At 41.7% G+C, this 21,295-nt stretch overlaps 1 protein-coding gene across 4 annotated transcripts in view; it reads left to right on the top strand.

The window, feature by feature from the left end:
- The first annotated feature begins 6,759 nt into the window (after positions 1 to 6,759).
- Positions 6,760 to 21,295, top strand: part of PPM1A (protein phosphatase, Mg2+/Mn2+ dependent 1A) — a 36,417-nt gene continuing 21,881 nt past the window's right edge. Inside the window, exon 1 of one of the 4 annotated variants that reach the window (XM_032235846.1) lies at positions 6,760 to 7,199. The gene's annotated coding sequence lies outside the window, so the exon portion shown is untranslated. The remainder of the gene's footprint in view (positions 7,200 to 21,295) is intronic. The other 3 variants (XM_032235827.1, XM_032235840.1, XM_032235834.1) reach the window with 3 other exon arrangements.

Raw genomic sequence — 21,295 nt, 5'->3', positions numbered from 1 at the left:
AAAATGTTGGGTGAATCAGTCTTCAATCCTGTCTGAAATTTTTTTTAATCATAAAGTTAAGAATGTAGGGAATCAGAAATAAACAGCAAAAAGCTAAATAAAATTTGACCTTAGAAAATTATAAATGGAGTTTATTTGGACATTGAGGGCAAGTAAAATTGGAATATTGTAACTTTTCCAATAGAATTAATTCTAAAGGACAAACAGCTTTTTGCGGGAAATAAATTATGTTTTGATTTTTACAAAATAGAACAAACATAAGCAATTTCATGATTTCAAAAACTGGACACTAGAGGGGACTAAAGTTTTTAGGTAGAGCAAAGCTTTACAAGTCTGTAATATGTTGCAAAACGTTATTAGCAATAAAAATGCTGAAAGAGTTGATATTGAAGAAATGATAAGCGTAGAACAAATTTTAACTAACAAAATAATGATGATACTGAAAGTAGATTTACCAGTGATAGGCCAAGAGAACAACTAAAGAAAGGTCACATCTACAAAAGAAACCGACTGAGGTTTTACAATTTAAAAAAGGAAATACAAATGAAAACATAAAGAGAATGACCTGGATTTTTTTTTTTACAAGAAAGGTTATTAAAGCCTTGAAGAGCTCTGTTCAATGGAACAAAGGCAAATCAAATCCTATGATAATATTTGAATTAAAGTTTTAAATTTAAGTAATTTAATTAAAGTTGCATCATAAGAAAGGATGAGGGCCAAAGAATGGAGGCCTTTGAACTATGGTGCTGGAGAAGACACCTGCAAGTCCCTTGGACTGCAAAGCGATCAAACTGGTCAGTCCTAGAGGAGATCAACCCTGACTGCTCTTTAGAAGGCCAGATCCTGAAGAGGAAGCTCAAATATTTTGGCTACCAAATGAGAAGGAAGGCCTCACTGGAGAAGAGCCTAATGCTGGGAAAGATCGAGGGCAAAAGAAGAAGGGGACAACAGAGAATGAGGTGGCTGAATGGAGTCACCGAAGCAGTAGGCGTGAGTTTAAATGGACTCCAGAGGATGGTAGAGGACAGGAAGGCCTGGAGGAACGTTGTCCATGGGGCCGTGAAGGGTCGGATATGACTTAGCAACTAACAACAACGAAGTTTGTTAACAAGTAAAGGGAAGAACAGTTGGTATAGTGGTTAAGGTACTGGCCTAAAAACCAGAAGACCATGAGCATGAAGGCTGGTTGGATTACTTTGGGCCAATCTCTCTCTTGCAACCCAACCCACCTCACAGAGCAGTTGTGGGGAAAGGAGGAGGAGAAAAGAGTATTATGTATGTTTGCCACCTTCAGTTACTTATAAAGTAATTAAAGAGGGATAGGTTAAAAGAAGGTATGTTCTTACTTCAGATAACTTGTTGCGCATTTTCTGCTGACACGAGGAATGAAAAGATGTTTTATAGATTTGTTTATGGATAAGATATAGAATATAGGGTTAAGAATAAATGTCTATAATATCAAAGGGGACGAAAAATAACTAAATCTGTTTATACTTGAAATGAAGGTTGGAAGTAACCTTTATTTCTTTTCTCTTAATTATGTCCTTTTTTCCTTCCTTCTTTTTTCTTGTAATCTTATTTTTCTATTCTTTTTTATTTCTAAGTTCAGTTTATATTTGAATATGTATTTGTATATGTATATACAAGTCTTCTCAAAGAAAATATCAGATATTTGTCGCACAGCAAATTAGAGCTATGATTTAAGTCCTAAAAATGTTATGGATCATATAGGTACTCCTCAACTTACAATCACAATTGAGACCAGAATTTCCTCTGCTAAGCAATGCAGTTGTGAACTGAATTTTGCCCCATTTTACGACATTTTTTTGCAACAGTTGTTAAGTGAATCCCTGCAGTTGCTAAGTAAATCATGCGTATGTAAAGTGAATCTGGCTTCCCACATTGACTTTGATTGTTGGAAGCTGGTTGAGATGGTTGTAAATGGTGGTCACATGACCCTGGGCTATTGCAACACTTATAAATACATCCCTGTTGCCAAGTGCCCAAATGTTTATCATGTGACCGTGGGGATGCTACAACAGTTGTGTGAAAAATGGTCATGTCGCTTTTTTCCAGTAACTTTGAATGGTCACTAAACAAAAGGTTGTAAGTTAGGGTCTACCTGTATTAAAATCTCTCTGACAATCATTGATAGTAACAGACAAAGAAACCTCTGCATAAGAAGGCTGAGAATGAAAAGGCTAAGAATGATGACATGATAGATTATATAGTACTGCAATGAAATTAATGATATTTTCCTAGATCTACATTTGTCTGAAACGGATGTGGTTACATGCACATAGAATTCAAATGTAGGCTTGCAAAGTTTAAACCACAAGGAATACTTTAATTATGTTTCTAAATGTACTAGATATAGAAGCTGCAAGCTGAAGGAAATAAACTGGGCAGGAGACAAGTTTTGTTTTTTTAAGACATGTCAAATTACTTCACAGAATGAATTGCATTCAAGCCTTCAACAGAACAAAGTACTCTGTATTCTTTCTTTAGACTTTTTCATAAGGTAAATTAACATTTAACTCAGATTCTGAGAAATTACTTAAGAAGATGCTGTAGGGATGCTATGAAACAAAATGATGTTATGAAACATGATGTAATAAGAATCAAATGATTGTAGCAAATATATATATAGGCAACAACTATATTGTATACAGGAGGTTAGAATTTAGGGATAAAATGGAACAGTATAGGATCAGTTAATATATAACAGCAGTTGGAAAAAGGAAATAGCTATTTATATACACACATACACACAATTCCTATATTCCTGATAAAATTCTAAATGGCAGAAACAAATATTATTCTGCCTTAACTTTATATAGAAGGCAATTTTAAAACGTTCTATAGCTAACAATACTCAGTCTGAGGTAAGAATTTAAATTCTTCTCTTTTCACACTGGTAGGTCTTTATAAACTAAAGGACTTAATAATAACTTTATATAAGTGATGTGCCAAATTTGTAGGGTGAGATGTTCATTGATAACATACCCAAATTATAACAACAAAACAATACAATAAAAATCAGGGGGGGGGGTGATTATACAATAAAAGATTTCTACAAAAGCTCCAAATCTTATAATTTAGGGGGGTGGGTGGGATGAACAATTTTTAAAAGTGCCATATATTTTTTGGTGACAGGGCAATTCAATACTATAAGATTAAAAGTTAAGGAAATTGCAAATATATATTGTCTTCTCTTGAAAAATTAATGTTAATTATTTTTATAGAACCTAAGAGTATAATTTCAATTTTTTTAATCAGATTTAAAATAGCTTATGGTAAATCTGCCAGAGTTAAAAGAAGCCTGGGGTTTATACTTAAAGGAACAGTTAGACAATAATACATCTACATCAACAACTATACAAGAATTATGTCTTAAACCTTTGCATTGGTAGCATCAAACCCCAATATTAATCTCTTACCTTCTCAATATTCATTAAATTGCTGGTAAACCTCTAAAATAATCAGAGAATATTCTTTCATTTTTGGTGGGAATATGATAAAAGTATCAGAGTTTTGGAACGATATTTAAAGAAATGTGTTACATACCTATAAAGGCAGTTAAAAATAAAATAAACAAAATATTCAATTCTCTCCAAAGCAGGTTTGCTAGAAATATTTTATGGCCACAATAAGAAATTACAAAGTAAATCAGCCTTTACGTTTTACATACTGTATAGCAGCCAAATTAGTTGCTGGAGAACAGTGGAAAGATCCAGATATTCCAGTACAGTAGATAGATGGCATGGTAAGATCTGGTCTATAGCTTTATTTGAAAATGTCTTTGATAAAATCTACCACATGACAATTCCAGTAGTGAAGCGTTGCTTTATAAGGAATGGCAGAATTTAAAATAAATAGTAACCTGTTGTGGCCCAGGAGCCGCAGGAGCTGCAAACAGACTCCGCAGCGCAGGGCCTTATGAGTCAGCTCGGGAAGAGGTGGAGGACCCTGGACAGGGTTCCGACTCCAAGCAGGGTGCAGAGAGGCTGGTTGGTCACCAGGAGGCGCCTGAGGCATGGAGCAGCGGTGAGAGCCGAAGGGAATGTGCTCATGCCTTGGAGTAGTGACAGTGGAGGTGGTCCTGGATGCCTGGCAATGCCGGGCAGATCGATGGAGAGAACAGCTATGCAGTTACAAAAGATAATTGGACCCAGGTGGTGGTAATTAGGCTCCTCTCAAGATTGTATTTAAGGAGAGACTCTGGGAGGAGTCTGGTTTGCAGGATTCAACTTCATTCTTAACATTGGAGAAGCTGTTATCTGTCTCTGTCGAATGAGTTGCTGCCAAGGTTCTTATCTGTTTGTTTATGCTTGGGCTTTCAGCCACCAATATTTATGTTTCCTGCTAATAAAGTGCTGTGGAATTCCAGCTAAGCTTGTCTCGGCATTCGTTACTGGACGGAGGAGGGGGTCAGAACAGTAACCTAAAGATAGTTTGTGTCAAACGTTATAGGCCTATTAAAATCTATCTAAATTGAAATAAAATTTATATACACAGTACATAATTTGTCTTTGCCTTTTATTTCTTTAGTTTACTATGTCTTACTGCTTTTCTGTGCTCCATAACATTGCTTGACATGAAAGGGAAAAGAATGGAGGAAAATCAAATATTTAGGTAGGTAGATATGAAGTTCTGTAGATCTGGAAATGGAGAAATTATATTTTTTATCTTACTGGCTGTTACTTCCCTTCTTTAATATTCCCAGGTTAGTTTTGAGGATATGCCTCACCAGTTATGTGCCGTCTACTGGCCTTTCTTTCTGCAAAAAGCCACTGAACTGGTGTGCCCAGAGTCATAGCACATGAAGAAACCAGAGGTGTGGTGCAGCAAGCAACTCCAGAATCATGATTCTGGTCCTGCTTGCCATGCTTCAGCAATGTGATTTTGAGTGTTGCACAGCTCTGGAACTGCTAGAAACCCGAGCTATTGCATGCCAAGAAGCCCATGAGCTGCACCTTACTAAGAAGTCCACAAGTAGTCCATGAGTAGTGACAGCAAGCAGCCCTTGAACCGTGGCAAAGCAAGAAATGCCTGCTTAGGAGCCCATATCCTCCTGCACCCCCTTGCTTAGCTGGGTCAATCTCATTTATGCCTCTGCCACTGTAGAAACAGCCTTGCAAGAGCTTCACCACCTAGAGTAGCCCTTGCACCCCAGCCTGATGTTATCCCCTGCAGAATGTTTCTGCAATGCCTCTCTATGCATGGCCAGGATGGGTGATCCCAGTATAGGAGAAAGGCAGGCAAAGATGACAAAAGGCTTGTGGGGGGAGAGTGATCATAAATACAGGTAGGCTCAAATTTTTATAATTTGACAACAAGGATGCTACATGTTAAATTTGAAGTCTGGTGACAAGTATTTTTTCAGCACTAGCCTTAATTTGGTTGCTGGATGAATGGACATTAAGCAAAGTAAGAGGGATAGTAAATCACCAGAGTTTAATAAAGACTCCAGGCTAACAATATTTGAGACCAGGCATGAGATCCAATGCTTGAGTCCTGTTTTAGATTCAGTGTTGTATTGGCCATTTATCTTGGAGTAGGTACAATGGTCCTAAGGAAATTTGATTGGATGTTTTCTATTTGAATTCCATACTGTACTCGTGTGTCAAACTGGTGGCCCATGGGCCTGATGCAGGCCATGCCCATCCCAACTCCACAAAGGAAAAGTCACGAAATGTCATGTGGCGGCAACATGATGCGAGTTTGACAGCCATGCTGTACAGCCATGCTGTACATGCATCAATTGTGCAATTGCTTTGACCGGAAAGTGCTTAGTGCAGCCAGGCAAGTCATAAAACCATATACTTATCTTTATAATAGCTTGACAGTTTTCAGTACATGCTTCAGGCCAATTTCATCTACATAAACAAAGATTGGGAATCTTCTATCAGCAAGTTTAAGGGCACAAATGAAAGCTTTAAATTAAAGAATGCATATAAATATTGAACCACGATTAGGGTAATATATTCTACAACCCCGTTTCACACCTCTGGGGATGTTTTGATGTCATTAGGAAGCTCCCCCTGCTGACTGATCTGATTCTTAATTAAGTCCGTCTTTTCTTGCAGCTTCTTGGCCTTTTGGCTAAGATCAAGCGTCAAAAATTGCCTATAAAGGTTCTTGCACCCTATGTAACAGCAAATTTCCGGGTGCTGTTTTCTTTGTGCTAAGCCGACACAACAGCATTAATAATGGAAATGATGAGGCTGATAGCATCTCATTCATGCTCTCCGCGACCTACTTTCTCTCAGTCCTGGAAAGCTGCAGGCCCAGGAAGAAATCGGAGTGACGTCATAGGCATCACTCAAAGGTCTCCTCCCCCCCAATCCGCCAGGCATCAGCTCTTCCTTCTTCCTCCCCCGTCGATCTGAGCATCCGGGTTCTCAATGCATTATATTAAAGTAGGGAGTAAGAATAAGAGTAAGCATAGTAGAAACGACTGATAGTTGACTTTTGCCCGCCCGAGAGAGAGAGAGTGTGTGAGAGAGACTCGGCTGCCAGGCGGAGAACGCAGCCTCTCGCTCAGAGGAACGTTAAAAAGAAACGTTACGGGTCCCGCGCGCACACACCCCCGGCCTCCGTTGGATGGCGTTCGATGCCGGACGCATGCGCACTAAACCAAACCCGAGCTCGCTCCCGGTGTCCTCCAAGTCCCGTCCCCCCCCAGCCTCGCGCGCGCGGGAGGGTGGCTCCGCTGCGCGTGCGCCATCTTCGCTCTCTTGTTAGTCCGCCTGCCTACAGGAGCCGAAGAGCCGAGCCGAGCGGCGCGGGGCGGGGGGGGGAGGGCGGGAGGAGAAGGAGGAGGAGGAGGAAAAGAAGCGGGGTGTCGTGGGAGGCTGAGCGTGCAGGCAGCCCGGAGGACGCCGCCGCGAGAAGGAAAGGCTTGCGGGGAGGAGGGAGGGGACGCGGGAGAAAGAGAAGCTGGAGGAAGAGTGAAGGAGGCAGGCAGGCAGGCAGGAGAGATGAGCGCTCGGTTCCTCAGGAGCAACGAGGAGGAGCAGCGGGAGCAGCCCCAGCCTCTGCGGCCGTGGTTGTCGTCGTCGTCGTCTCTGCCATGCGAATGAACTGAGGCGAAGCCCCCTTCGCCGGCTCGGCCCGGCTCGGCCTACTCCAGTGCTGTCCTTCCAACCCCCTTCTTCTGATAGCCGCCTCTCCTCCTGGCTCGCCTGGGCTGAAAGGTAAGCCGCTGCGGTTGGTGGCAGAGGTCGCGCCAAGGCCTGTGAGAAGGTAGAGGCCGCCGCCACCGCCTGGAAACTCGGGGCCTAGAAGCGAGACCTGCTTGTGCATGTGGGGATAGAGGGTTGGGGGGGGGTCGGTATCATTGTAATCCCAGATTCCCCCCCCCCCACACACACACACCTTGTTAACCCAGCTGGCGTTTGGGAGAGAAGAGGGTTGATGGGCGGCTTCACTAAGGGAATTTGATACGTCAGGGCAGCTTACACTGCTTTTCTCTGTGTGTGCGTGTGTGTGTGTGTGTTGTGTGTAGGTGGTGCCGGCGGCTTCTCTTCTCCCCTGTAGAATCGTATCATATTGTTCACCTTGATTGCGTTGTTGTTGTTGTTGCTCGTTAATCATGGGATTGATACCGTTTGGAACCGCGCGTTGCGTTGTCACTGAGGATTTATTGCTCTGTGCAAGCCTTTAATAAAAGTAATAAACTAAAAGACCGTACCTTCCAGGCCCAGGTAAGGGCAGCCGGCAGGAAAACGATGAAGTTTAGGGAATAGAGTGACAGAGGTGGAACATGCGTGCCTTCAGTTTGGGGTGGCTTTTTGCTTCCGTCCCACCCCTTCCTGCCTGCTTTTGAAAGAGAAAAGTGTATAATTGGTAAGGAGTGCTGTGGTGATCTGAAATAAAAATGCTGAAATCAGGCATCATCTTGGTTAAGACCAAGCAAAAATGTAGAAACTGCTGCTCCCCGTATGTGTGAAATATATATATGTAAAGTTTATGTCTATTAAAAACTACAAGTCCAGAATGTATTTTGAAATGTGTACAGGTATTATAGGTGGAGAGCAGCTTTGCAGATGCCATTATTTGCATAGGTTTTTAAAATGTGTGTAGGAGGCATACATATATGAAATAACAAACAAGAAATATATATATATATATATATATATATATATATATATATATATATATATATATATGTCTAAAGCACATTTTAGCAATATTCAAATGTAGTACATCTTGCAAAAGTTATAAAGGCATTCAAAGGCAGGTTCGTTTAGAAGAAAAGCCGGTTCCATTTTAGTATAATACATTTCCAGCTACGCTTTGTATGCTAATTGTTTATGATGTTTTCCATACATGTGTTGTAGAAAGTTCTTAAATGAGTTTAGACTCCCTTTGTTTTGGATCTGATTTCTCTGTGTTCATTGTTCTTGTCAACTCAGTCCAGTGATGACGTAGCATGATGTTGTTTTTTTCTCTGGAGAGACAGAAGTGGGCGAAGAACTCATTGTCTGCTAAGCTTTATTAAGCATGATTAAAAGCATACTTTCCCCTCCTGCTGCAAGCGTTCTGTCAATCAGACAGATATCTCTGTTTAGAAGATTCCATATACTATAAGATAAGATTTGTGCTTGATCCAATTTGATGAGTAAATTCAAACATACAATATTTATAAAGCAATATACCTTACATGTCCTAATTGCATAGCTTATTACTGCCCTTTTTAAAAAAAATGGGAAGGAGAAATTTATGAAACAAACAAAAATTGAAATAAATTTCTTTTTTATGATATTTGGCATAGTCAATAAAGGCTGTAGGCACCATTATTTTCAGGTGACAGAATATGCCCAATGGGATGTAGATACTTTGTAATTCTTTAAAAGCCTGGAAGGTACCCTTTTAGCAGTAATTTTGAAATTTAAGATACTGTACAAGTTACTGTGGCTTGGTGTAGTCTCTGCTAATTTAATCTGTATTTTTTTAATCTATGTATGTAGATGTAATTTATTCTTTAGAAGTCCGTCAGGTAGTCTTGTTTTAAATATAATTCTGTAATTTAGGATACATGACTTTATCTTGGTCTACCTAATGTAAGTCAAATTTTCTGTCTTTTATACTAGTACAACCCAAGTACACTTGCATGTATTTAATATATATTGTGTTAATGTAGCTTTTAGCATTGAGGAGAAATAAAACATATTGACACCCTGAGGTATAGAGGTATCATCTTATCCCTGGATTTGATTATATGTAGTTCCTATAGCTTAATATTGTCTTAGATTTAAAACTGAAATATTTTTTGAAAAGTTGAGATAGCTGGAATGCTGAATGAAGAAGTGTTCTTTTTATACACCTTGATTATATAGTCTACACAGTTCTGGTGCTGATATTTTAAAATAAAGAGGTTTTTATATAGCGGAGTAAGCTTCAGAATGAATTTTCATATCAGGGTATAGGCTTGTAGTAAAAAGTATTTTAACATGTTTTAAATCTGTTTTAAGCTATTCTTTAAATCATGTATTTATATGGTTTTATTATGTTGTAAACTGCCCAGAGTCACTTAGGTATAGATATTAAATGAATAAAATATTAATGTATGTGCTGTATGCTGAAGAAACTCTAGGTGGCTTGCAAAATATTTTATTCAATTAATATGGCCCACCCATCTCAATGTGGCAAGCAGAATTAAAATAAAAAACCTCCTATAAAATATAAAATGTGGGCAGCAGAGAAACAACTAAGACTATTGAAAAACAGGTCCCTGTTCACACTTGGCGTCCCAGGCTCAGGCACAGAACCAAATCTTTAGGGCCCTACGAAAGACCAGCAACGTCAAACTATCCTGATCTCTGGAAGGAGAATTAAATAGATATAGTAAAGCACTTATGATATATCAGATAAAAACTAAAAATAGTAATAATAATTTTATTACTTCTAATTTTGGTTACTTATCCAAATGTTTTCTGCATGAGAACTGCCTTTACCATCTTCCATCAGAACAAAAGGGTGGGGTTTTACCTGATCTCATGAGCCTGCTCTTGGCATGGAAGGGGGCTGTAACATCTGAATGCATTTTTCAGCTCTCAGCTTCCCCCATGGTTCCTCAGAAAGCATCCTTTCTCTCAGAACTAGTAGAATGGGTATAGTGTTCTCGGAGAAGTTATAAACATGGTAAGAGAGACAATTTGATGCAATGGTTAAAGTTGTAGGACTAGAATCCAGGAGACTGTAAGTTCTAGTCCTCTCTTAGGCATGAATATTACTTTGATGGTTTTGGGCCAGCCACTCACTCTCGGCTCAACCCATGAGAATGTTGGAGAAAAGCAGAAGCATTATGTATTTTATTTTGTAGTGCACAAAATAAAGATGGAATACTAGTACTGATGTTAGCAAGAGGCCAAGCTTTCCCTCATCAGCACTTTGAATCAGGCCTGGAAGCTTATTAGCAGCCTGTATAGCTCTGGCAAAATAAGATACCAACTAGTGCTGGTCAGCATGCTGAACAGCAGCTGCCTTTTGTGTCAAGTACAGCTCCCATAAAAGCAGCTTACGGTAATCTAACTAATAGATATAACATTGGCAAATTTTCAGCAACTAGCAGGTTGAAGTAATTATTGTTTTACTTGCAGATTAATGTTATAGGTCTGTGAAAGAATAATATTCTGTTTATTGAGGATAGTGGAAATTAAAGAAAATAATATTTATATGTGCAATTGATGAAGGCTAATTCTAAGCATGGCAGAATAATATTTTCTACCCAATGGAGCAGGATTGTCTTTAATGCAATATCAGCTCTGGAAAATTCCACTTCAACCCTTTAAAATCATACATGGTTTTCATAAACTATTATGAAACATTGGCAATCAAGATTTATTAATGTTTACTTCCTAAAATAGAATTAATATAAAGGATCCTAATTAATAGTTGATATGTAAAGAATGGTTTACTTTCTTTAATTTCTCACTATACTCAGAGTGGGAAAAAGTTCCCATTATACATATGAGAAACTGAGGTTGAGACTAATGACTTCCTTAAAAGCTGCATACAAGTAAACTTTCAATGTAATTTGAGAGGGTATTCATTAAAGCAGAATGTTAGTTAAAGCTGCATGGGATTTTACACATATGTGAAATTGGAATGAGATTTTGTAAAAATCTGTAAAACCTTTAACAATACAGATTCTGTCTTTTACACTGGAAGCCTAGTAGTTGAACTCCATTACATTAGGAGATTAATGATTTTATAAGATCTAAAATCAGCACACTCCCTATTTACCAACTTTTGTTCAAACTTTGATTTATTCAGGCTTTCATATAGTTTTCTAGACATGCATCTAGATCAGGGGTGTCAAACTCAAGACCCGCAGGCTGGATCGAGCCCGTGGGGTGCTTAGTTCTGGCCCATGGGGCTGCCCTGGAAACAGCAAAGGACCAGCCTGTAGAGCCTCTGCCAGCAAAAACAGAGCTCGCAGTCCTCCCAAGCTCCGTTTTTTGCTGGCAGTGCACTCAGGCTACCACAGGCGCCTCCAACATGAGTGATGTCAAACTGGCCACGCCCACCCCTGCTCACCAAGGTCAAACACAACTCTGATGCGGCCCTCAATGAAATTGAGTTTGACACCCCTGATCTAGACCATTCATCTGACTATAACTGTCTTACATTAAAAATGTCTAACAGAATACATTTTCAGAACAAAATAAGGTTTTTGGCACTTTTCATTTGACTTTGGTTGTACAAGCAATTTGGTTGGATGAATTATCTTGGAAATAATATAGGGACTGAATAGGATGTGTTCTAATCTGGTTTTAGTTTGTGGAGATTTTTCTGTTTACACAAGTAGCATAAAGCACTAGAGTCAGGTGTTCAGTTTTTTATTTATGTTTGTTATTTGAGATAATCAGTGACAGCTTCAAATCCTATGGGAGGTAAGGATTTTCACTTCTAACCATAATCTTTAAGATTTACAGACATATTAGCACCTAATGCTAGACTGTACTTATCCATGATGTATGTCCTAGACAACATGGAATACCATCTCTGGCAGCTGTATTCACCTTTCCCTGTCTAATTTTTCAGCCATTTTTGTTGTGAGTTGTGAAGAATCATTTTTTGCTTCATAAAAATAAATATCCATGGCGTCCAATCAAGTTGTGGTTAAATGCTGGATGTAGAAATCCTAATCTTTCTCCCACTCCGGAGTTTTGTAATATAGGGTGAAAAATGGAATTAGAGATGCTGTCACAGAAATAGTTTTACTTTTCAGCCATTCTTAATTACGTATGGTACATGCTCAGAGGAAGAGTCAACTGTTGAGTAACTCATATCCAGATGACATACCAGTTAAACTAGGATAACTTAAAAACAAGTTAGAATTTTGGATTGGGCCAACCAGATTAATGTTTTTCAGTAATGGGATCACACTTCTACAGGTAGTCCTCAACTTATGATTAGTCACGGTGTCCATTCAGAGTTACAATGGATTTACGTGAGACTATTTGCAACCTGGTTCTGAAGTTCTAATGGCTGTGCCACCCCTGTGGTCGCATGACTGCATGTCAGATGCTCTATAATCAGTCCACATTTATGGACATTTGAAGCATCCCCTCATCACATGACCTCTTTATATGACAGTTTTGCTGAAAAAGCATTTACTTCCAGTGTTATGCAATACCATCTCATAGCAAACCATTGGTTAAATTAAAAACCAACAGCATTCATTTAATGACTACCACAAAAATGGTTGTAAAATCAGATCAGTCATATGGGTGACTGCACTCCCCCCTCCCCCGTGCTCCCCATGAATGTGCGTTAGAGACCCAAAAACCAGCTGCCCAGTGTGAGGCACGCGCGCATGCGCAGTGGAGCTGAACTGGGCCAATGGTTCACATGCCGGCAGAGAGGACTCTGCATGCCACCTGTGCAATGCATGCCATAGGTTCGCCAACACGGGCCTATGGAAACAATCGAGTCAGCCACTGAACTATTTATTCTCTCAATACTTTTAAAGACATTTGGTCCCCTGAACCATATGAGCTCCTAAAACCTTTCTAACTTAGCATTGTATATCAGCAAATCACAGAAAACCTATTTCAGTTTATTTTATGGATTGTACCTGTAATGTTAGTATAGAATCTAAAGTTACTATAGTTTAAATAATTGGAATAGCTTGCTGTCTTGAAGTATAAATAACAAACAAATAAATCACACAGAAAAAAACTATGTGACAAATCATGAAGCCAGTTCTCTATAGTTCTACACACATAATAATTAATAGTTTAATATAGTAAATTCCAGCTGCATGCTCCCATGCTTGTTGGACTACACATGGATGTTTATATGTGTGTTTTTAAGACAATGTTCAGATGCTATTTATAGTAAATCAAGTTGTTAACTAAAAGGGTTTTATTAGTATTTCAATATTGAAAACAAAATCTAAAATAATTCTAATATTTCTTACTATGTGGTATAAATTGCGTAGTTTAGAAAAATGTAAATTTTAGTGATTCAAAAATACCTTGCTCAATAGGCACTAAAGAATGGAATCATACTGTTTAAATGAGTGGTGTTGATTTGTTACACTGTATTACACTTAATTTGTAATATTGTCCTTAATTATACAATCTCTATACTATCCATCTCACCTAAATTACACTAAGCAGCTTGCAACATAATAACATAATATAATAATGTGACTAAAAGCACAGTTAAAAACAGAATTTAAAAAAAATCAGTTTTCATAAGTTTCCATAAGTTCATAAGGCTTTCTTCTGGGATCCCACCAGAAAGCAATCTTTAAATAATGGGACCATAACTTGCTTCTCCTTTTGGGACACGTAGTCATGATTGGGGAGAGGAAATCTTGCAAATAACCTTATATCACTGAATGTTTCCAAATATTAGTGGGGTTTTGGGTCTCGGTTTGAAAGAAGTCTAACATGAAGCATTTGTATTTGCTTTTCAGTAACATTCATAGTATAGCACTTGATGGTGAACCCATGGCACGTGTGTCACATGTGGCACTCAGAGCCCTTTCTGCAGGCATGCCAGCCGTTGCCCAAGCCCAACTCCATTGTGTGTGCTTGTGCGTCTCCCGCCAGTCAGCTGGTCTTCGGATTTCTGCCATGCATGTGCAGGGGTGGGACACATGCAGACGATGCCTGTACGCATGCAGTAGGGCACTCCCATTGCATTTTGGGAGTTTGCGCACATCCATGCGTCCCCCCCCATTTTGGGCCTCAAAGGCCACCTGCACCAACCTGGAAGCCAAAATGGGGCACAGGCCCCCCTGAATGTGTGGGGATGTGCATACATTCCCGGGAGGAACACGTGGGTTGTGGCACTCACATTGCATTTTGAGGGTTTGTTAGCGCACACATGCACGTGCTTTGGGCACTCGGCACCAAACAGGTTAACCATCACTGGTATAGCAATTCCTGCTTCCAGAGTAATAATAATTGGCTCCCAGCTTTTAATGCTGGTAACTTTCAGAACTATGAGATTTAGTTTCAGTACAGTTTATGTTCAGAAAAAGAAACCTCCCAGAAAGGATTCCAGTTTATACACCTTTATAAGATCATATGAACTTGGATGGCTTTTGTGGACTATCCATCAGTTTTCTTGGCATGGTGCTAAAGTGATTTGCCATTGCCTTCTGGAACAATATTTTACTTTCCTGTGTAACCAGTTATACTGGACTCCATGTTGGTCTTCCATGCAAGTACAAACAAACACCAAGTCTGTTTAACTTTTTAGAGAAGCTTAATTTAATTTAATTTCTTCTTCAAATTATGGATGAATGGAGTTCAGTTATCCTTCTTGCCTTTTAATTTTTTGTGTGTAATGGCTTACAGATGTAGAAAATTTCACACTAGTTCAGTAACAGTAGTTTGAACTTCAAAATTAGGTAGTTACATTTGTTTCCTTTAGTTGTAGTGATTATAGAATTTCAGAGATAGAATTCACTGTCTCGTGGCATAGGGGCTGCCGTAGTTTAAAAGGATCTTATTGGATTAGATTATCATGAAGATTAAAAATAAATAAATTGTTGCACCGAGAAAGTAGTGAAGACCCCTTCTTGCATATTGGGGTTTTCCAAATTCTTCCAGCCACTGAAGTTTTCAAAATAGCATTCCTTGGGAAATGAATTTACTGCCACTGACAACGTGAATTGGTGGAATTAACACACTTCTTTCAGGGTAAGGAAGTGCTACTCGGCTCATACAAGGTAACTTATTCCAATCCTGTTTATTAGTCAAGCATGAAAGAAAACATGGTAGTGGTTTTCAAATAATTTTAAAACTGCTATTAAGAATATTAAGAAATACTGTTTATCAGTGGAATATAAATATATAACAGATTATATATAATTATGTTACAGAATACTCGAATCAGTAATGGCCTTCCTTGCTCATTTCTTCCTAGTAAAGATAAACTTGAAATGATCGTCTGTACATGTTCAGTATAATACCAACCAGTGAGTTAATTTTTTGTAATTCTCTCTTAAGATGAGATTTCCTAAGTTAATTGTGCAAAACATTAGTTCATTCGAAATATAAAATATTACTTGACTTGAAAGTAAATATACATACCCATACATGTATATTGTAGTTCCACTCTTTAAAATAGTTTAATTCTTGAGTTGCACTTGATTTTGATTTGTTCAGTAAAAGTAGGTGGGGGCCCCTCTAGTTTTTTTCTGATTTAAATATTTATTTTACAATTAACATTTGACATTTTTTAATAAGTATAGATTTCATCCTTTCCTCATTATTTTTTGTTTTTTCTTTATTCATAGGGTCTTTATTAGCATTGGCAATTAATTTCCATTTTTGTGTTCTAGCTTCCGTTCTGTTAATAAAAGAAAATATTAACAAACACAAGTTGAATAAGTAACAGTTTCAGAATAAATGCCTGCAGGTTTTTTTTTTCATTTTTTGGAGAAGGAGAATTTAGAATGGTCCCTTAGGTTTTGACAGATTTAATAAATCTACTTTGTCCCTTAACATCTTCCTCCCACCAATTAAAAATACAAAATAAATTCATAAAGATGATTCCATCTACTCTCTGCCTGATATAAGAAAGCCTTTCATAGGGGATATGGTTCTAATTCCTGTTGACTTTTGTAGGGAAAGGGATTTATGTGAAAATCTATGGAATAATGTACTCTATAACCTTCCATTGTATATTCTCTGAAACAAAAATATCTATCCTACTGGAAATTGATGAAAGGGAATTACATCCCCCTCCCTAGAAACAAAAAAACCTGTTACCATTTTCAAGTTCCAGACAAATGGAGGTTAGCTTGATTTAGGGCACTCACATTGCATTGATATCTATGGCATCTGAAGCACCATATCACAAGAATGCAGTAGTGATTTTAAATAAAGCATTTAATACTTCAGCTAATTTGACTAAGTATATATCTGATCTATATCTAGTTTCCCAGGGGCAATTTAACACTGTGCTGGTGGTTCATGTTAATTTACAAGGCCTAAGTCTTTTTTATGTACTGAAATAAATCTATATTCTCTATTTTCAGTTAAGTCCAAACATACTTTATAGTTACATTCATTCCAACATTTCTCTCACCTTCCACAATTTTCTTCCCTACAAAGGTTTTCCACAAAGCTACTGTCACCTCAAGCCTCATTGGACTATATGATGTTTTTGTTTATTTTTAGCTACCATGCACATGATTTTTTACTTGTTTACATTTATCCCATTTGAAGAGAGATTACAGTAAATCTTCATTGTATCTTTTTGTTACTACACCTTTTAATTAGACTTGGTCATTCCTAAATTAAGATGGATTTTCGTATAGTTTAAAAAGTGCATGTTTTTTCCCCCAAAAAATCTCACTGTTTATATTTTCCGGAGCGAGGGACAGGAGGATCCAGTAGAAGGTATTAACACGCCCAATTGGCCAAGAGACTGGGATGAAGCTGAAGCCACGCCTCTGTGCTCCACCCTTGACTCCCAGTTTCATCTCAGTCCGGCCAAAAAACGGGACCTATTTAATTTTTCTCCTGCAAAATTGATCTCTACTGAACCCCCCTAGCCTCTGCAGCCTCTGGAAAATTTCTCCCTGCTAAGGCCAGTAAGTACCTCTGTGTGGTTATCTTCCTAGCCACCAAGCAGGTTGTTTGGAATTGCTGGGGGCTGGGAAAGCTTGATCGGCATTGTGGTGGCCATTTTGGACTCCACTGAGCACATAGCGCCGGTCCTCGGCCCCTGGGCAATCAGGAGGCTTGCGGGTTCGGGCTTTCCAGCCCCACGACCTCCCGTCACTCAAATACGCTGGCTGAAGTCTTCGGCGCTGGATTTGAGCCGCAGCGGCTCTGGAGAGCTGGAAATGGTGTGAAGAGTCCCTTCGGAGGGCTTTTTTGGAACCGCACAGCTGCAGGAAGACGCATGGGCGTCTGGAGCCGAGGCAAGCCTCAGCAGCAGCCGCTACTCCACACCATACTCGGTATTGATATAGGGGCTGCCTGGATGGAGAGGAACAGCCTTCTTTTTGCCCTGGCTTATTCTCTCCATTTCCTGTGCAGCTGAAGAGGAAGATTTGGAGGCTTCTCAAGGAGGGTGAGTACTATTCCCACATGGCAAAGATAGTGGAGGAGATGGGAAGGTCCCCTTCACCCCCACTTCTTCCAGGCAGCGCCCCACTGCCTCTGCCAGGGCTAAAAAGGCTGCTGTTGCCTCTCATCTCTCACGTGCCACCCAGAGGGATGAGCTTAGGAGGCAGAAAGCCATCTCCAAGACCTTCTCTAGAGCAGAGAAGTTGAGGTCCGAGCAGGATAGGCCCAGCGCTTCTCCCTCTTGCTCTAGATCTCCATTGGGGGGGTAGGTTTCCTGCCCCCCCCCGGGCTCCCCGGATTCCCTAGGGACTTTTTGGGGAACTTTTCTCCATCAGCACCCCTTTCCTTGGAAGACCAGGAAATGGATGTGGAGGATTCCTGTATTCATGAGGATTCCTCGGGGGATCAGGCCTTGCCTAGGCCTATTCTGGCTCCCCAGACTGAGGCAGCTCAGGATCCTGGGAATTCCTTCTGGGATTCCCTGGATGTGGATAATCTTCCCAGGGGGTCGCAGAGCCTTATTTAAAGGGCAATCTCCTCTGGCATTGCGGCGGGCTTCCAGCAGCAGGCAGCTAAAGCTCAGGTAGCGGATCAAAACAAGACTCCTTGGACTAGCTCCTCTCAGGCACGCCTACCTCCGCTCCAGTGAGCCGCCCCGTCCCCTTCTCTGGTTAGTGAAGGTTCAGTGTCAGGGGAGAAGGCCCAAAGGGATTCTGAGCTGTCTGAGGACGCCAAACCGGAACCTCCGGCCTTTATTGGCCTTCCCCCCCCCCCAAATTTATTCCGATCTTTCCTGAGCAAGGCACATGCTACTGCACAGATAGAAGAGAGGGAGAGGAGTAAGGAAGCAGCCAGAAATGGAGCTAAGGAGGAGGCTACAGAGGGGTCTGCAGCAAAGAAACCTCGGGGCCTGGTGTTCTCTGAGCCCAAGGCTATTAAGGACGAGATTCCTGCTCCTCACCTCTTCCTGAAAGTGGTGAAGAAACAATGAGAGAAGCCTGCAGCTTTCCCTAACCCTAGCAGTAATGATAGGCGTTTTTATAATATTAAGCGAGATTTTTCCCAAGTCTTGCAGCTGCCCACTGTGGACCCACTTGTGGTCGCGTTGGCGTCTCCTGCTTCTCCGGTAGCAAAGGATGTGACTGACAACCTAAAGGTGGATGACAGAAAGGCGGAGATGACGCTCAGGAAGACGTTCCAGTCTGCGGCCTGGGCCATCAAGGCTGCGGCATCAGCTTCATTCTTCAATCGCACGGCTATTTTGTGGATGGAGAAGATCCAGGAGTGCATTCCCCCGGAAGATGTGCGGCTGCGCCAGGACCTGAACAAGTTAGTGGCGGTGGCTCAGTTTTTGTCAGATGCCACATTGAATGCCATGAAGTTTGCTTCCAGGGCTATGGTGTTGTCCATCACCTCTTGTCGTCTTCTTTGGCTCTGGAGTTGGCAAGCAGACAGCAAGTCAAGGTGGCAGCTGGCGTCGGCCAACTATATGGGGGGCTCCCTGTTCAGACCTGCTCTTGACCTGCTCCTCATGGAAGACAAGAATAAGAAAAAAGTCCTACCCACCTCGGCGAAGAAGGCAGAGCAAAAGCCCACTCCGTTCTACCGCAAGCTCTCGTACCTGCCTCAGGAACAGGAGGCTCAGCAGAGCAGGTACTCTTCCCCCAGGTCAGAGAGGCAGCCCGAGCCCCAGTTACAATAGGGACAGGCCTTGGTTTCAACAACAGAGTAAGCGTCCCTTTCGAGGGGGAGGTGGTCACCCTTACCGCCAGGGCAAATAGGTCGGGCCCGACCCCCACCCATTGGCGTTCACCTGGCTCTCTTCTCCGAGACCTGGGTGGAAATTTCTACGGATGCCTGGGTACTCAGTACGGTCACCCATGGCCTTTGTTTAGAGTTCCTTTACATTCCTCCTAATTTTTTCTGCTTGTTTCCCCCGGCCAAATGCATAGAAAAACGCAGGCTGATGTGTCAGGCTATTAAACATCTGCTTGACATCGCTGCAGTGGAACTGGTCCCCTCGGACCAGGTGGGTCAGGGTTCTATTCAAATCTGTTTCTTGTACCCAAATCTTCGGGGGGCTGGAGAACTATCATCGACTTGAAGCTGCTGAACCAGTATTTGCTTTACCGCAAATTCAAGATGGCCTCTCTTAAGTCCATTCTGGCAGGTATTCGGGAGGGGGATTACATGACTTCTATAGCTCTGATGGAGGCTTATCTCCATATCCCTATACTCTCGGATCACAGGCGCTTTCTCAGGTTCTCCTTCCTGGGGCGCCATTACCAATGTAGGACCCTGCCATTTGGGTTGTCTTTTGCACCCAGGTCTTTCACCAAGGTGCTGCCGATAGTGGCGGCATACTTGAGGGAATTTCCCATTAGGTTGCACTGCTACCTGGATGACGGCCTCGTCCTGGGGGTGTCCCTGGGCCAGGCAAAGGGGGCTCTTTTGCAAGTTATAGGCACACTACAAAGGTTAGGGTTTTTTGTTAACTTTGAAAAGAGTTCTCTTTCCCCATCCACTAGAATCCTCCACTTGGGGGCAGTTATAGATTCCCGTTCAGGAAAGGTTTTTCTCTTCCCGGACCGTAGGTCCAGTTTGGTTAAAATGGTTAAGCAGGTCCGCAGGGACCGTTATGTTCCCATAGCCCTTCTCTCCAGCTTGTTTGTGAAAGTAATTTCCTGCATCGAAGTAGTGCTGTGGGCAAGACTGCATGCCAGGACTTTGCAGTGGCGACTCCTGCCGTTCCAGAGAGCCAGCACCAGCAGCTCGCCAGCCAGGGTCAAGGCCACCTCCCAAGTACTGATCTTCCTCAAGTGGTGGCTGTTCCCAACTTTGCTCCAGGGGTGCGACTTCAGGGACCAGGAGCACCTCGTCCTCACCACGGACGCCAGCTTGTTCGGCTGGGGGGGTGACCCTGGAGTCTCAGTTGGCGCAGGGTCGGTGGTCTTGGCAGGAGCTCTGACATAATATCAACTAGTTGGAGCTCAGGGCCATCCACCTGGCTCTTCGACACTTTCGAGCCTCTGTCGAGGGTCATCACATCCTGGTTCTCACCGACAATGTGGCAGCCAAGGTACAGATCAGTCGGCAGGGTGGCACACATTCCAAGGCACTGCACGTCGAGGCAACATCGCTGGGCGGAGAGGCACCTGTGGTCGATCTGGCCAGAGCACATCACGGGGGTCGTCAACCATCAGGCCGACTGGTTGAGTCAGGAGACGGTGGACAACGGAGAATGGAGCCTCTCCCAGGAGCTCTTTCAGAGTGTCTGCCAGAGGTTTGGACGACCGGTGGTGGCCCTCTTTGCCACTCCGACCAACGCTCATCTTCCCCGGTTCTTTTCTTGGTTCCCAACTCGGGGAATAGAGAGGGTCGATGCCCTTTGCACGAGGTGGCCAGACGGGCTGTTGTATGCTTTTCCTCCACTTCCTCTCATTCCCGGGGTAGTTCAGGAACTAGTCAGGGAACAGGCAGAGCTGATCCTGGTGGCACCGCATTGGCTGTGGAGGGCCTGGTTTGCGGACTTCATGACTCTGTCAGTCTGGCCTCCATGACGGATTCCGGAGGGAGAAATAGAGCTGTGCCAGGGGAAGTTAGTTCACCCATAGCCACACTGGCTACAACTAGCCGTGTGGAGATTGAACGGGAGCAACTGAAGGAAGGTCACCTGTCGCTACGGGTGATCAGGACCATAGAGGCCTCGCGCAGACAATCCACTACAAGGATCTATGACT

This window comes from Thamnophis elegans, chromosome 1, assembly GCF_009769535.1.
Source record: "Thamnophis elegans isolate rThaEle1 chromosome 1, rThaEle1.pri, whole genome shotgun sequence".
Taxonomy (NCBI): domain Eukaryota; kingdom Metazoa; phylum Chordata; class Lepidosauria; order Squamata; family Colubridae; genus Thamnophis; species Thamnophis elegans.
The sequence above is the reverse complement of the archived record's forward strand: the minus strand, read 5'-3'. Positions and strand labels throughout refer to the sequence as shown.